A 6,591-nucleotide genomic window follows, 5' to 3' on the forward strand; every position below is an offset into this window, starting at 1 on the left:
AGGACTCGGCGCGGCACTCGACACCTAAATAAACGGCCTTCTCGAGAACGCTTTCCCTAGGGTTTTTTTATTTTTGTTTTTATCAAAATCGAGAAACATTTATTTATACCTTTTAAACGCTTATTTTAATTATTAGGTAACGCAGCGTAATTACAAAGACGCGAAAGTAAATATTGAGAGTGTTACTCCGAACGCTAGACCCAAAATGTTCGCTATTATTGTTTTGATATCTAAAATAGGTTGACACGTATTGACGGAAATTTTTCAATTTCTTTCGCTCTCAGACAAAACGTTTTTGGTTTTTGTTTTAGAGTGTATTCAACCCTGGCGTTTATGCAAATTGAAAAAGACAGACATCGATATACAATTCATAAACGACTTCCTACCGCCTTCGGAATAGTTTACCAAAGAGAGAATAATCTCCAACTCAGTTTGAAAAATTACCAAGACTTTCTAATGGACTAAGGACACTAATTAATTCATATATAATTTAGAGACATCCTATTTTATACCTTTAGCGAAATGTATGCTATTTCAAAAGGAATAGTATTAATGGTATTAACTTTCAAGAGAGGCAGGTCCCTCTCATGGTTATTAAGACACTCCAAAAAGATTCAATCACGATTATATGGATTAAATCACGATTATATGGATTAAATCGCGATTATATGGATTAAATCACGATTATATGGATTAAATCCGGATTGTGAAATCCTGTTTATAGGGTTTAAATAGATGAAATCCTGATTAAATGGATGAAATCCTGATTAAATGGATGAAATCCTGATTAAATGGATGAAAACCTGATTAAATGGATTAAATAATTATTAAATTGATTAAATCACGGTTAAGTGGATTAAGTCATTATTTCATATATGAGAAACCGATTTTCAAATGATAAGATTGGTAATAATATTAGCCCTATAGATACATGGCAGACGCTTTATTAATTTTGCTTTCGCGGATGATATTGTAGTATTGTACTTATATTTATGGAAAAATACTTGGGGGAAAACTGTATCTAAGGCTAATGCGGAGGTTTATAACCTTAATGAATGGTTAAAAAGTAATCTTTTAAGTTCGAATCTTGATCACAGACTTTTTTGAATAAGATAATCCAAAATCTAGTGTGTTTTCACAAAATCAACTGCTCCAAAAAAAGGTATTTAGCTGCAATTGTAATGAGATTGAAAAAGTGACTTCTATGAAGTATCTGGTAATTTTTGATGATCATGGGTGTAATAGGAACATTGAGATATCAAATCAAAGCTGGTAATGAAAGGTCTTATAGAGTATTCCGTTACCCTACGTGTAATCACTGTGCTTTTCCTTGTTCTAATAGTTTTCTTGGTACTTTTCTGATAACCTAACCTTACTACCTGACCGGATTAACAAAGCTGATTTACATGTACGACCGGCCTTCTCGACTTGTAAAAATGCCCTATTAATACACCTGCTTAGGACACATGATTAACAAACCGGCTTGCCTTTATTTACGAATTTATTTATTTATATATTATTAATAACGGATTGGTTTACAAACCTAATCTATGTTGAACTAAAACAATGGCGAACAGAAATCGAAGTTCATGTTACACAATCAGGTCAGGTGGTAAGGGTAAGGTTAGGTGACGTAATAGGAACATTGAATTACTACTTGTTTAAATTACAAACACAAAGACGCATTTTTAGTAGTTAAGAACAGTATACTATGCATTGGTTCCGTCATTATTGACAATAAACTAAATCGATTACAAAATTGAATTATCAAAATGTGGATTTTTAAGAAAATACATTATCCAACGGTATTATTAGTCCTAAATGTAAGACTAATACTAAAGTATTAGTTAAAATGTTTAAAAACAATACCTAATTTATTTTATAAAAATATTTATGACACAAGATCTTCAGACGCATTGAAATAGTCTAATAGTCAAAAGCATGCCATGCTCTATGGATCATTAATATTTAATCAATTAGACTTCGACTTAAGAAATGAATAAAATTTAAAAATAGAAAATGGATGAGGGATAATTACAATCTTATAAATAACATGTTCTGAAATATATACAAATTATGTTAGTAAATAGCCAGAAATTTCTGGCTATTTTATTTATTTTTAATTTAGTTTATTACTCGAAGATCTATTTGATCCGAGTTTCGCGTTGCTCGAAGACCTATCGGTACGAGTTATTAGTAAGTTTTTAAATTTCTTCAAATTTGTTTAGGATTTAGCTATATTATCCCTTTTAATTATGGACTTATCTACTTTTTCGCGTATTTTATCATCCTTCTCACAGTCCATAGGTGGTTTCTTCTAACTTAACTTTTAAATCTTACCTGTACGGTGAGTGCCTAAATAAAAAAATAATTATGTAAATTGTGCGGCCTACAAAAATATTAATAAAAAAATATTGTAATCTTAATGTACACAATAAAGGTAATGAAAATTTAAATAAAAAATGGGTTAAATTCGGATTAATTAACCATTAAAATATTAAATCGTGTTTGAAATGTTTACTTGGAGATTGAACTTATTAATTCCAGAAAAAATCACCAGCACCCACCCTCGACGAAGAATTTTAATCGTGATTAAATGATTAAATATGTATAAAATGCTTAAATCGATATTGAAATGATTAAACATGTATAACATTATTAAATGGATACTGAAATGATTAAATATGTATAGCATTATTAAATGGATACTGAAATGATTAAATATGTATAAAAATGATTAAATCGATATTGAAATGATTTTCACTGACGTGAAAACTCGGAACATATCCTTCCGCGTTGAGTTTGCAAGTTCTCTCCCCGCTGGTTAAAGGGGTTTTCCCTCGAGCTCTTCGGTTTCCCCTTCCATAAAAACTTGTTGAGGTTAAAGGTAATAGTTAGTGTAGGGAGCTGTTGGCCTGATGGGCTTGCCACAATCCTCCTACGCATTGTAAGCCGGCCACCTGTTTAAAGGCATTATAAGTCGCTAGATGGTGCCTTGGGTATTAGCCTAGCTGATTATTATTAAATATGTATAAAAATGATTAAATCGAGTTTGAATGATTGTATAGATATTAAAATTATTCACACATTATTGGAATGATTAAATCGTGATTGAAATGATTAAATCTTGATTGAAATGATTAAATCGTGATTGAAATGATTAAATCGTGATTGAAATGATTAAATCGTGATTGAAATGATTAAATCGTGATTGAAATGATTAAATCGTGATTGAAATGATTAAATCGTGATTGAAATGATTAAATCGTGATTGAAATGATTTAATCGTGATTGAAATGATTTAATCGTGATTGAAATGATTTAATCGCGATTGAAATGATTAAATCATGATTGAAGTGATTGAAATGATTTAATCGTGATTGAAATGTTTAAATCGTGATTGAAATGATTTAATCGTGATTGAAATGATTAAATCGTGATTGAAATGATTTAATCGTGATTGAAATGATTAAATCGTGATTGAAATGATTAAATCGTGATTGAAATGATTTAATCGTGATTGAAATGATTTAATCGTGATTGAAATGATTTAATCGCGATTGAAATGATTTAATCGCGATTGAAATGATTTAATCGCGATTGAAATGATTAAATCGTGATTGAAGTGATTGAAATGATTTAATCGTGATTGAAATGTTTAAATCGTGATTGAAATGATTAAATCGTGATTGAAATGATTAAATCGTGATTGAAATTATTTAATCGTGACTGAAGTTCGAATAATATAATTATGATTATTAAGACACCCTAACTCATAATGAGCTTCCCCTCGGTCTTTCATGTATAATATTAGAAGTTAATGTCAGAAAAATATACCTCTAAGCTATAAAAATGAAACGTGAACAGTCACAGGCATCTTTGTAGTTTCCAATACTACTCCGTAATTCTAATTTTTTATAAAATTTACAAATTAAGCTGCGTAAGGGTATTTTCTTTATTTGTAAACCAAATTTTCCGATGAAAAATTTTTAGAAACTGACTGTATTATGGATTTCGCCCCACAGACATTTTTTTAACAAACCCTTATTAAACGACTTGATCAAATATTCAAATTTCAATCAAAGTGGAATGAAAACATATCAAGTTTGAAACCAATTCTGTTTGAATCTAATAATTTTTATCAAATCGGAATGTAGTTGAATTTCATACGTTAATTGCAATTGCATCGAATTTTGGTATAAATTTAGGAATCAAATTTGATCCATAATTTTCGTAAGGAAACGTACTTTGAGATATCAGGGGGACCCTACGGAACTGCGTTGTTTCCAGAGAATAGACAGGTTAGGTCCCAGGGGCGCCAACGCTAGGAAACGTGTATAGGAGATGTTTGTAGGATTGAAGGCGTAGCTTTACAATTTACACACCTGCAAGTTCTCCCCACACGTTTTCGAGGGGTAGCTTAACACGTTTTTTAACATTAAGATAAATACTTTCTTTGGTAAGATATATATTATCAAAAGTATATAGGGTAAGTGGCCCTTTAGTTGGGTTTAGAGAGGCGTCACTTTCTTGAACATTTTGCGCTTTTTCTAAATCCCCACTTTCGTTTTGGCTATAACTAGCGAACTTCAAACTAAAAGCAGTTGGCTTACAAAATTTACCTTAAACCGTTTTAGATATTTATTAAATAGTTTAAAATCAGGATACGCGGGTTTTTCAAACAACGTATTCATCCGCGATTTCCGACCAAAAATAAGTTTGAAGTCAAGGAACGCTCGCTCTAGTGAAAGGTAAAATGGAGCACTTCCCCTATTTACTTCTGGTACTATTCACGAGTTTTATTTGTTTAGGAGCCAAGGTGGCCCTCAGCGGTGTCTTAGCATTTCCTAGCTTCAACGAAGTTGGATGGTTGATGACCCGAACTCGCCCGTGGGCTTTTCAGAAATACAAGTATACTAAATCGTGTATTCGGCATAAGCCCGTGGGCTTAATTCTTAGAAATACCAATATACTAATGTATCGTAAGTAAGTGGCAACATTAATTTCAATAGCAAATGACAGACAAGTAATGTCGACAATATTCTAACGCGTTATTGACAATTTGGAAAATATCCCCCGAGTGAGAAAGTACTTCCGCGTGGGGATTGTCAAGTAGTTATTCCACTTCCGTCCGCGCACCATTTACGAGCACTATTAAAATACGACATCATGACGAAATCCGCGGCGACTCGGATGTGTCGAAACGAAGCGAGAGATGAGCTCAGCAAACGTGATTTATCGCGAAGATTTATTGGGTATTTTTTTCATATCCAATCGTGAACCATTTCCAAGATACGAAGTTGAATATAAATATTCAAATTTACAAAGAGAAAGTGTACGCGTTCCACTTCCTGGATGTTTCTTCATTTCTATTCCAGAAATATTTGGGCTAAAGATCAATAAGCATAAGCTGCGGCGCAGAGGCGTACCGACCCGGGTTAACGGGATTAATATTTAACCAGGCTCCAAGCTGGCTATCATGTAGCGGATGCCAAAACACTCCTATCTTTAATGTCCAATTGTTCCTTCAACCGGTGATAATTCTGATTCTTCGTTCAATAGAATTTTAATAATTCTATATAGGGGGGTGTCACTTTGAAACTTTTTAACTATATATCCTCGGTACGCCACTGCTGCGGTGTTCACCGTATTTATATGGAGAATTAAAAGTACGTCAATGAAATTTGTTTAATTTAAAACTTAGAAAATAGCTGTTTAAAGGCTCCCGAGATAGGGCCCTTAGCCCTGGTACAGCGTTAATGGCGGGCCCCATTAAAGCCTTTATTAGAGTGGTTAAGTCAACCATTAGCGCGGGCCCCGGTAATATATACCGACTCGTGGGGCCGTGATTCGGACCCCGTAAAACGTTTAAGGCTACGAGAAAAAACTGTGATAGAAATTTCAAATTACATTTTACGATCCTTAAAACGTTAGCTTTTTATACGACTTTAAATAAGATTATCAGGGTTAAACTGTTCGAAAGCCCTAAAACAAGCCTAAATAGAAAAGTAACCTTTCAATTTGAAAAGATTTTACTTTTTCCTTTGTTCATTTTGGATCAATGAAACTGCGCTCACGTTTTTCGGCAAATCAAAATACGACGTGCCCTTTCGACGAAAACAAAACAAAGGCGGGCGATTAAAGCGGCGAAAATAGAAAATACCCCTGAAGTTGAAGCTTCCGTCCATTAATTCCATTTATCGGGTTTCAAAATAAAAATGAAACCGAAATTTTCATTAAAAATTTATTTTTATATATTTTCGTAGGTAAGTATACATTTTTGCAATTATATAAAAATAAATAAAAACTTCGGTATTTTACATATTCGTAGAAAAAAATTACAATATTATACAAGGTACGGTAATACAGAATTCACAAAACCCCACCGACACCAATAATGTAATGAGTGATGAAAAAACCGCGTTGCGCAGACAAAATTCATTTCAGAATGGTATCATCTCGATAAATGAGCGTTATCAGAAGTAAATAAAATATTGGGTTTACTTCTGTCAATTCGAGAGACAAAATACTTTTTTTTAAGTTAATAACAAAGTAAAATACGTATATACAGAAAAAAACAATGCCCCCTAG

Source organism: Leiobunum rupestre, chromosome 4 (assembly GCF_980474605.1).
Source record: "Leiobunum rupestre chromosome 4, qqLeiRupe1.1.hap1, whole genome shotgun sequence".
NCBI lineage: Eukaryota > Metazoa > Arthropoda > Arachnida > Opiliones > Sclerosomatidae > Leiobunum > Leiobunum rupestre.